At 36.4% G+C, this 12,460-nt stretch overlaps 1 protein-coding gene across 1 annotated transcript in view; it reads right to left on the minus strand.

The window, feature by feature from the left end:
* The window catches only part of LOC129437878 (POU domain class 2-associating factor 1), a 28,189-nt gene that overhangs the window by 13,845 nt on the left and 1,884 nt on the right, over positions 1-12,460 (minus strand). The window lies entirely within an intron of this gene.

Here is a 12,460-nt window from a genome sequence, read left to right on the forward strand (position 1 = left end):
ATTAATTCAGGACTAGGCCTTAGTTATATTAGGACATTTATGTCGTTTTTACAAACAAACCTTATTACAAAAAACGATACTGGTGTGCATCTTGAGACAAAACAATGGCACTGATTTATGTTAAGAGATAAGGTGTTTTTAAATAAAGGCACCTCAAAGTATGCATTTTAATCTGGGTCAAGCCCTGTCCTGGAAACTGCCATGTAGAGTTCAGATGCAAAACCAAAGAGTTCTTTTTTACCTTAAAATAAGGTTTATCCACTCAAAACTGGGTGAATGGCACTTTCACATTGGCTTTGCAGCCATCTATCGGCCAAAACCGCACTAAAGAAGTTTCCAACCTTCGGGTCGCGGTCCTGTAGTTCGAGTGAAAACTACAAAAACTTGCTTTATGGCAGACCTACAATCCAATGAGAGCCAGCTATGCTGCAGTAGGCTAAATTATTTACGACAGTGGTAATGGACAATTCCGCTTCCAACCTGTAGGGGGAGCAAAGAGCAAAAACTCTATAGTGTTGCTTTAAAGCAGGGGTCGGCAACAGGCGGCCCGCGGGCCAAAAGTGGCCCGATAGTAATATTTTCTGGCCCGCCGGATTAATTTGAAATCCGTTTTTTAATTTTTTTTAATCAGACTTTTTTATTTTAAAATAACAGTTTACAAAAATGGCCCCGTGTATCATTCCTTCATTCGTTTTTTCAAATCAAAACCAAAAAACAAAATAAACAAAAACGACTTGTTTTTCTATTATTTATTTCCTGAACTAAAATCAAACGACTCGTTTTCTGAATGTGCGCCCAGATCAAAAATAACAAAAATGAATGAAAACGGGTTCGGACTAATTTTAATTGAACACCTTAGCAGACATATACCAATAAAATAAATGTAAACCGATCAGGTACTAACAGATTACATTTTAATAAGGGTTTTAATAAGGGTTTGAATAGAAACCTTTCCGGTAAGTCTCATTCGCTTACAGTCCGACTTTTGAACTTTTTTCATTATTATTTATTCGCGTATAACACACTGACAAATAATATGTATTACCTGATAAAAAAATATTTGCGTCGTGGACAAGTTGCCACCGGCTCGCAAGAATGTCCTGAAAAAAATGCGTATAATAGCTAGTTTAATCTTAACCGGCCGCTCTTTCTCTTCCAGCGCATCCGCGATCATAACTGTCATTAGATTTTGAACATACTTCTAAAACACAATCAATCAAATAATTGCAGAGGTATGACTTCATGAATCATTTGCAAATTTACCTCATAAATCATGTCAATGCGTCACGCGTGAAGACGTTAAACTCCGTGACATCGCAAATTACTGAAAAGTAATTGCAGGCTTTTAGAAACCACTACAAAATATGATAAAATAAACTCTTTTACTGCAGTAATATTTTAACTATTACACTTTTAACGTAGATTTTAAAGGAATCTACTGTTCTGTTCTGTAACTTGAACTTGGGGCTCGAGCCCGACCTTAGGTTCGACCTGCCTTCGAGAACAGCAAGTCAAGTTCGTTTACAGTTAATTATTAAGACTAAATGGGCAGGTAAATTCGTTAAAAAATGAAAGTAATTCGCCAAAATATGGTTTTACATGTCTATTAAAATAAAGCCATTATTAATTTTCCTAACGCATAGTTTTTTGATCTTTACCTCCTTTTAAAAATAAAATTGTCAAAGGAGGATTTTCAGCAATTTGTTTGAACAGCAACTCTGCAATCAATGGTTTCGGTTTATGTTGGTTAGAAATTTGAGTGAGAGGCTTTGTCCTATTTAATTTATTATTTATATTGTGACATTTTTTCTCTGCTAACAATACAATGTTAAAATAATATTTATATTGGCACGAACACAATTTTTGTATAACATTTATAATTGTTATAGGATACTTCATCTCTCTTTTTTCGTTAGAGACATTGAATGTGAGATTCTGGGAATGAGATCTAACGTTAAGTTTTGCGGACCCGTCAGGTCGGGAAATAAAGCGGGTGAACACAGAGTGTATTTTAAGTGGTTTACTGAATAGAACCTTGTCGGAGCTGGACAAAAAGCGGAGACCTCCTTAAACCTTAGGTGTGTATGTGTGTGTCCCGGATAAATATTAATAAAAAAAGGAATACAGTTCAAAAGTCGGACTATAAGAGTCTTTCATGAGAGCATAAATGCCTGTAATATGTTACCACTAATAGTACTTGATCTGTTTAAAATGATTTCATTTATATATTATGCCTATAAAGGTGTTAAATAAAAAAATTGTCTAATCCAATAATTAATTTTTTATCTGAGCACACAATCAGAAAACCCGTGGTGGTTAATTTTTTCATTTTTGTTTTTAATTTAAAAAACGATTGAACGAATGATACACAGACCCATAACCATGTTTTTAGCCATTTTTAATGCCGTCTTTCGTATTTTAAATAAGAAATAAAGACAATGTTTCTTGACAAAAGATCAGGGGCACGTTCAATCTCACACCGGTGCACAACGTTTTGCTACGGTTTCCGGGTTGAACGACATGTTTCCTGGAAACGGTGTGCAACGGAATGCAACAGGTTTTAAAAGCGTTTTCTCTTGTTTGGTGGGTGTGTCAGAAATGTCGGCCCAATCAGCGGCAAGATGTATAAAACCACGCGGTAGTAAAGAGACAGCTTGCTCAATGGGTTCAAGTTGGAATGTTGTCTTTCATTCTGGACGGCAAGGTCAGTGATTGTAACATTGAGGGTCTTTTACAGTATTAAACACACATTTATAACGATTTCATCTGGCTTCAGAAACATTTAAAAAAGAACACAAAGAATGGCCTCTCAGCTACCGTAGTTGCAACTCTTACGTCATCACAACAGGGCGTTCAACGCATCACCGTTTCTGTTTAATAAACGTTGTGCAATGTTTTGTTGGGGCTGAACGCAGCCCAGATAGCCTATACTAGGCTAATTCAAAATAAGACGTAAGTGTGCCAACAGCAGTTGGCCCGCCATCTACTGGCTAAAAAAAATATTGGCCCGCGGCCAAAGTTACTTGCCGACCCCTGTCATACAGTGAGAGAGGTTCAAAGATGGCCGTTTTCCTGGTGTTGCGTCCAAAGATAGCATACGATAGTTTTATGACAGTGTCAGAAATTCAGCATGATCAACGCACAGTGTGTTTGCTGCTACGATCTGCGTACTGGTATTTGTTTACCACGAGCGCATGCTGGTGACGTTGTGCTAACGTGTGAAGCAACCGTCAAAGCTTCAGTGTCATCATCGCACAGTCTACGCGCATGTCATTCCCGAGTTTCGCACAGTGTGATAAGATAATGATCTTATAGGAGTGCAAATATCCTGCAGTGTATTCCGGGCTTAAAGGAGCATTTCACCTGTAGAAACATTCATCTTTATTGAGAGTGTGTCATATTTATAGTTGAAATGTAACATATTTAGAATTTGGTGCCTATTTGACCGAGAAAGGGGGTCTCACCCCCTCAACAAAGATATTGGACTTCCTTCTTTCAATGATGCAAAATGATGATTTTTACATTAATGTAAGAAGGAAGTGGTACACTGAAATCTGTATTTCTCCTGTCTCAGCGGCAACTGAGGAAATGATGCACGACCATTCAAAAACATGACTGGGGTTCTAACTATACAAACCTTTATGCAAATGGGTAAAGTGTCCCTTTAAGGAAAGTTACTTTGGAAAATTGTTTGGCAACCATTTTAAATACTTGGTTAAAGTAAAGCATTCTGAAGTCATGTCCCATCGTGTTCCACAAAATTACAATTACAAAAAAATCTAACTTAATTATTTGTTATGTGATAAGAGTTTTAAACATTAATTGTTGGGGAAAACATTTCCTGTCAATGTAATCTGTACAAGTAGTTCAAGCTAATATTATTTATAGAATAGTAATGCAATCATATCTGACATATACTGAAAGCTTAATTTTTAACACTTCACTTACTGTATATGAATTTCTTTGAATTTCTATTGAATTGCAATTCTGCTTCCTTTCATTCAAATTCGAATTGCAATTCTAGATCCTGTTTTGACATCAATTCAAATTCAAGAATTGAATTGGAATTCAGGAGTCATTTTCAGTTCAATTCTGAATTGTGCACAAGCCTGATTAGGGGGCGCTGTTATGCTTGTGGCTACCACATACAGGTTGTATTCAGGTCCAAGTACACACATGGGACACAAGTTTGTGATCCACGGTCGTTTCCCATTCGTTTTCCACTGAGGACTTTTTTTGCTAAAAAAATTATGTGACAGTTAGCAAGCCAGTATTTCTAAATAACCTGAGGCCGAGATTAAGCAGAAATAAGATCTGATGAACATACACATGCCGAGAGCATTTGGTTAATATCATTATCTCGTTTTTTGAAAACAGCTTACAGTGCTTTACAAGGTATACATTTTATCAGCATGTGAGTTCAAACCCATGACCTTTTGTGCTGCTAAAGCAGGGTACTACCACTTAGCTATACTTATTACTGTTACATTAGCAAAATACTAAGCAGACACTATAATCATTTGAAAATGGCTTTTTGTGCTCACAGAAGAGATTAAAGACGGCCGACTTTGCTTCAGGCAAGACAAACATCCTAATTTACAAGTTCGGTTATTTGACAAGTTCAGGTTCAGTAACGAAGTGTTAAACGTAAAGATAAAGATGAAAAGAGTCTTATCCTCTCCTATCTTTCACCTGGAGCATCTCTGTGAAGCTGTACCAAGAAAAGGGGCAGATGGGAGTAAATTCTGTGTCGTACTGATTCTCATACAGACAAGGGTTACGGCTGTAGCTGTTGTCCTAAGGTCAAATACCACAATACGGCCTCTGGGGTTGAGGGAGATGGACGTCTGCTTTAAAGGGACTTCATATGGGCGATCTATTGGCAGTAGGACAAATTCAGGAGAAAACCATATCTATATTTAAAGGAATAGTCCATTTTCTTAAAAGAAAAATCCAGATAATTTACTCACCACCATGTCATCCAAAATGTTGATGTCTTTCTTTGTTCAGTCGACAAGAAATTATGTTTTTTGAGGAAAACATTGCAGGATTTTTCTCATTTTAATGGACTTTAATGGACACCAACACTTTACACTTAACTCAACACGTAACAGTTTTTTTCAACTGAGTTTCAAAGGACTATAAACAATCCCAAACGAGGCATAAGTGTCTTATTTAGCAAAACGATTTTCATTTTTGACAAGAAAAATAAAAAATATGCACTTTTAAACCACAACTTTTCGTCTAGGTCCGGTCCAGCGCGACCTAACGTAAATGCGTAGTGACGTAGTGACGTCACGTGTTACATATATAAAACGCACATTTGCGGACCATTATAAACAATAAACAGACACAAGGACATTAATTAGTATCATTCAACATACAACAACGTCGGAACGGTCCTCTTTCAACACACTTGTAAACACTGGGGCGTAGTTTCGCATTCGTCCTCTGTGACCTCTTGACGTCATGACGTATTGCGTGAGGTCACGCTGACGCTTTCAGGACCGGAGGAATACGAGAAGTCGTAGTTTAAAAGTGCATACTTTTCATTTTTATTGTTATGCCTCGTCTGGGACCGTTCAGAGTCCTTTGACACTCCGCTGAAAAAAACTGCTACGTGTTGAGTTAAGTGTTAATTGTTGGTGTCCATTAAAGTCCATAAAAATTATAAAAATCCTGCAATGTTTTCCTCAAAAACAACATTTCACCTGGACTGAACACAGAAAGACATCAACCTTTTGGATGACATGGTGGTGAGTAAATTATCTGGATTTTTCTTTTAAGAAAATTGACTATTCCTTTAATAGAGATGTCCAAAAGACAAACATGCTTCATTTTGGGGTTTACAACCCTTTAATACATTGAAATATTACCCATCAGCTTATCAATCTTTGGTTCACACCCATATCAATCTAAAGTACCGCAGCAGCAAAATTTTGCTCTCATTCAAATTAGTTTTTGGTGTCCTTGAGCAAAAAAGCTCTCGTATATACACTAAAAGGACATTAAAGTTACTCCAAGGATCCCTGTCAGGCTTTATGGATCCATTAAAAACCTTTCTGTGACACAAAAGATTTGCAGTTGATAAAGGTCCTACTTTATCAGACTAATCTTTTTAGACAAACAATTTAAAAAAAAATACACTTGTAACATCAGCCAACTTTTGTGTTAATATAATTTTTCTTTTAAGGTAAAGTATGCCATGCAAAGTTCCACCCTGCTTGTACCCGGCACCTATCCGAGTGCCAGAGCAGGCAAAGGCCTGCCAAACAAACAAACCTGTGCCAGCAGCGCGCTGCTCTATCAACAAATTCGTCGTATAAAAGTGAAGAAACAAGACGGCATGCGTGCGTCTCCCTCCTCCCCCCCCCCCGCTGGAAGCGGTAAGGGGACCCGAAGATAATCCCCGGGGACTGACAAATGTGTCTTATATTTACTGAACTCAACTGAACTCAAGTATGGGCACGACCTGTCGTGAAGGGGAAAGAAAACCATTGATGAACCGTCTCGTATGGCTTGTTGTTAGTATTGCAAAACAAAGGGACATGCAGTTACACATGCTCGGGCCGCAGTGAAAGCCATAACACATAAATAGAATAAAGTAACAAAAGCGCAGCGAAAAACCCTTTTGGGACTTAATGCATAATGCGACAATGGGAAGGAGTCCTTTATGACAAAACAAAAGGTCAAAAGATTAATCTGTAGCCACACTGTATATTTGCTGGCATTATGGGGGGAGTCGTGTTAGGAGAGAGAGAGAGGGAGACTGAACAAAAAACATGAGAACTGGAGTAGAGTGCAGGGCCCGAGGCAGCCCCCAAACTAAATTCCTGTTGTCTCGAATGAATCAAATGATAAGGGCTTTACACGAGAACGATTTGCAACACTGTTGTGCAACAGTGAAAATGTTGCATGAAGCTATGATAACTATCATGTCTTCGTGGTTCAAAAGCACTTTACTATGACAAATAAAGAATAGCGAGCTGGTGTACAGCAATAAGGTGGCACCTATAAAGAGGTGCAGTAAACAACACGCCACTCACCGCGGATAGGCAGGTTTCTCAACCACATTTGGTTAGAACATGTCAAGTTACAACACCTCTAGCTATCATCAAACAAAACTTGTCTGATGTTTGCTACATGCACTTTAGACATAATATACAATAAACTATGTGGTAAACTTTGTGGCATTCAAATATTGCTATAAAAATAAATCCTAATTACTTTAAAAGGCATATTTTATTAGAATTAATAGGAAACCGCAATATATTCAATTATATGATGATTATAATATTATTATTTTACGTATATTTAAATAATCATTAATTAACTTTTTTTCATTGTTTACTGTCTTAACGGTGAATTATTTTTACCTTGCTGGGTAACCTTACAAAATCTAGTCATTTTATTAGATGAGTTTAAAATAACAGATGCATGTTATTTTGATGTGGTTGTATGTATTTTACCACTGTTGTTGTTCATGATTTTGTTTTATGCAACAGGACAGCCATGGATGGACAGGGACAAATGAAATGAATTTTACATTATTACATCCAACCATCAATCTTTGCATACAGACAGTAGATACTGTATAGGTCAAAGCTTAACAGTTTATTTTGATAGACCACTTAAGACATTTGACTAACTCGAGAAACTTTGCAACTTCTTGTCAACTGCAAGTCATTAAAGTATTAGCATAAAAAGTATAGCTGGGCATAGATTCATCTAGATAAATCTCATACAAAATAAAAGTAATTTTTGCATAACATATGAGTTTGTGCTGTGTGTAATTAATATGTATATATACACACACACACACACACACACACACACACACACACACACACACACACACACACACACACACACACACACACACACACACACACACACACACACATTCTGGTTTCCATGTTTTGTGGGGACATTCCATAGAGGTAATGCATTTTATACCATACAAACTGTATTTTCTATTCCCCTTACCCACCCCATTCCCTAACCCCAACCATCACAGAAACCCTTCTTCTACTTCACATTTTCAAGATACATCATTCTGTTTGATTTATAAGCTTATTTCCTCATGGGGACATCAAAATACTGGTATTCCTATCTTTGTGGGGACAATTGGTCCCCACAACGTGATAATTACCAGGTACACACACACACACACACACACACACACACACACACACACACACACACACACACACACACACACACACACACACACACACATGTATCTATTTAAGAAACATTTACATGTGTATATATATTTATTTTTATGTTTATATATTCTAAATAATATATAAATAAAAAAACGATATTTAAATAAAACATTTCTTAAATGTATATATATATGTGTGTGTGTGTGTGTGTGTGTGTGTGTGTGTGTGTGTGTGTGTGTGTGTGTGTGTGTGTGTGTGTGTGTGTGTGCGCGCGCGCGCGTGCGTGTGCGTGTTTAAATATACATAATATTTACACACATCACAAACTCGTATATTATGCAAACTTTCATTTTGTATGAGATTAATCTAAATGAATCTATGCCCAGCCCTAATAAAAAGTTAGTAGCATAAAAATATATGTTGATTTGCAGCATTTTTTACAGTGAAAAGAATACTTTTAATTGCACTGTACACTGATGTAAAATTATGTTTTCTATCTAACCCATCGTTGGGTAAAACAGGGACAACCCAGACAGTTGGATTAAATTAACCCAATACATTTTTACATTAGACCCAACAATGGGTTAAAGCCAATCAGCATTTTTGGTTGAAACAACCTAGCATAGGGTAAATTACAACCCAATGGGCTGGGTTTGTCCCAATACCCAACACTGGGTTTAAATGAACCTATCATTTTTTTTAAATGCAAATAGCTTTGAATAAAAGTGTCTGCAAATTAAGGAATAATTGATGACGGGCCACTGAATTATAAGAAAATAATGCACACCAAAGGTGGTAATGCGGCACAACGCGAAGCGTAGTGTGCATAATTTTCAAATAATTTAAAGGACCGGAGTCAATTATTCTGCTTATACGACAGTTACCACAAACATTGCTCTGATGCCTCTTTTTAAGACATTTGACAGGTCAGGTGTGAGGTTTACGTATGGAATAATTGACGATGGGCCGAGAAATAATTATTAGAAAATAATGCACACCCAAGGTGGTAATGAGGCACGATGCGAAGCGTAGTGTGCATTATTTTCAAATAATTTTATAGGACCAGAGTCAATTATTCTGCTTATACCACAGTTACCACAAACATTGCTCTGATACCTCTTTTTAAGACATTTGACATGTCAGGTGTGAGGTTTACGTAATGAATAATTGATGACAAGATGTTGAATTATTCAAAAATAATGCACACCCACGGTGGTAATGAGGCACGATGCGAAGCGTAGTGTGCATTATTTTCAAATAATTTTAAAGGACCGGAGTCAATTAATCTGCTTATACCAGTTACCACAAACATTGCTCTGATACCTCTTTTTAAGACATTTGACATGTCAGGTGTGAGGTTTATGTAACGAATAATTGACGACGAGATGTTGAATTATTCAAAAATAATGCACACCCACGGTGATAATGAGGCACGACGCGAAGCGTAGTGTGCATTATTTTCAAATAATTTTAAAGGACCAGAGTCAATTATTCTGCTTATACCACAGTTACCACAAACATTGCTCTGATACCTCTTTTTAAGACATTTGACAGGTCAGGTGTGAGGTTTACGTAAGGAATAATTGACGACGGGCGGTTGAATTATTCAAAAATAATGCACACCCACGGTGGTGCTGAGGCAAGACGCGAAGCGTAGTGTGCATTATTTTCAAATAATTTTAAAGGACCGGAGTCAATTAATCTGCTTATACCAGTTACCACAAACATTGCTCTGATACCTCTTTTTAAGACATTTGACATGTCAGGTGTGAGGTTTATGTAACGAATAATTGACGACGAGATGTTGAATTATTCAAAAATAATGCACACCCACGGTGATAATGAGGCACGACGCGAAGCGTAGTGTGCATTATTTTCAAATAATTTTAAAGGACCAGAGTCAATTATTCTGCTTATACCACAGTTACCACAAACATTGCTCTGATGCCTCTTTTTAAGACATTTGACATGTCAGGTGTTTACGTAAGGAATAATTGATGACGGGCCGAAAATAATTATTAGAAAATAATGCACACCCAAGGTGATAATGAGGCAGGATGCGAAGCGTAGTGTGCATTATTTTTAAATAATTTTATAGGACCGGAGTCAATTATTCTGCTTATACCACAGTTACCACAAACATTGCTCTGATACCTCTTTTTAAGACATTTGACATGTCAGGTGTGAGGTTAACGTAAGGAATAATTGACGATGGGCGTTGAATTATTAAAAAATAGTGCACACCCACCGTGGTAATGAGGCAGGATGCGAAGCGTAGTGTGCATTATTTTCAAATAATTTTATAGGACCGGAGTCAATTATTCTGCTTATACCACAGTTACCACAAACATTGCTCTGATACCTCTTTTTAAGACATTTGACATGTCAGGTGTGAGGTTAACGTAAGGAATAATTGACGATGGGCGTTGAATTATTAAAAAATAATGCACACCCACGGTGGTAATGATGCATGAAGCGTAGTGTGCATTATTTTCAAATAATTTTAAAGGAGAATAAAGCATTCAACAGACCCATAATATAAATAATAGAAATGTAGTTGACATGTTGTGGCAAAGTTACTTAGAGTAAGTAAAAAGTGTGAAGTGGACTATGGAAAAAATGATGGCCTATTTTCCACCCATGGTTGGGTCAAAAAGGACAAACCCGACTGTTGGGTTATAAATTAACCTTTATTTTAGCTCAAAATGCTGGTTTGTTTCAACGCACTGTTAGGTCAGTTATGGACCTTTTCTAAGGTTGATTTAACCCAACGGTTGGATTTTTCCTCTTTTGACCCAGTTTTGAGTTGAAATTAATCCAGCTTTTTTTTAGGGTGTATAAACATTACAGTGATGCAAATCAATAATCAAACAAACCGTGATTTGCTATGTAAAGTTTATTGGTTGGAGATATGTTCTGGATTGGTTTATTAATAATAAACAGATGATACCGTAGTTAAGCTGTTTTGATAATAGTTGAGCCCATTGTGGAGGGGTGCACTATGGCATTGCCATAATGGTGCAAATGGGAGGGCCCTGTACTTGCAGGTACAGTATATTAATGTGTATTAAATAGTGATGTTTTAAACAGTTCTAAATTTGACCTGATTCATTTAGGAGGTTGGGTTTTGTTTTGTCAGCAACCTCTTTGATTCCTATATCAAATGATTAACAAACCTGTGGAATAAAATTTCCATCCATGCTTCCTTCTTGTGCATATAACATCATGTTAACTACAATAATGCATAATTTTTTTGTGATATAGTCATAGATTAGTATTCTCAGAATTCAGTTTCATGAAAAATGTATAATAATTTAACATAAATATGAGAATATTATTAGGAAGGTAATGAAGTGGAAACTTGGAAACTTGTTCCTATCAGCTGACTAATGCAGCTGCATACAGTTAGTACATTAATAACTTACTGGGTTTAATGTTAAGTAGATGTTTATAGTATATATACTTCATTGGTGTAACATAATCCAGTCAGGTTTATTCAGTAAAAAGATGTAATATTTAGATAATTTAGATGTTACCACATGAAGCATTTGTTTAGGTATCATGACAATCTTTGCACCTGTTTTAGAGGCAGATTTGGTCATGTGATCATCTTTGCACCAGTATTACTAAGACTATTTGCTCGTTTTCTTTCATCAGTCTGCACATTTACAGTTCACAAGAGCTCAAGTGTAAAGGGGGAAATGTATACACTTTTAACCACAACTAAACCCAAAATCTAAAACAGGAATTTGTGTCTGTAAATCCTTGAAATCTACATAACATACCGTGATAAAGTATTAACCCATACTGCGTGAACTTGGTAGAGTAGGTTTAATTAATGGCCCCATACTGTAACATACTTCCTCTTTTGTGAATAAACAACAGCAAATGGTATCTTGCCAGGGATTTTTTAAAGCTTATCTTAGTTAAACAACAGCTTTCAATAAAAGGTGCGGTCCAGTCCTTCCAAGGAACTTCCAAATTATTGTCCCGGAACGTTTACTCATATATTCGTTTTTTAGATACAATTTCTCCATTTTATCTTACAACCACTAATAAGCAGATATACTCATTCCTATTGGAGGGGAAGTGAACTGCATTGCTGTTTAATGGATAATATGATACAGATATTTCAAATACATTTAATAATATAAACAAAACAAAATGCATATACCAGTTTAAAAATCTAATAATATTTACCACAGTGAATAGATTCATGATTTGATTCATTTCTGTAGAAACATTAAATAACAGTGATAACATAAGGTTGAATGGGTTTACATATCCCTAAA

The sequence above is a fragment of the Misgurnus anguillicaudatus genome, chromosome 24, assembly GCF_027580225.2.
Source record: "Misgurnus anguillicaudatus chromosome 24, ASM2758022v2, whole genome shotgun sequence".
NCBI classification, from domain to species: domain Eukaryota; kingdom Metazoa; phylum Chordata; class Actinopteri; order Cypriniformes; family Cobitidae; genus Misgurnus; species Misgurnus anguillicaudatus.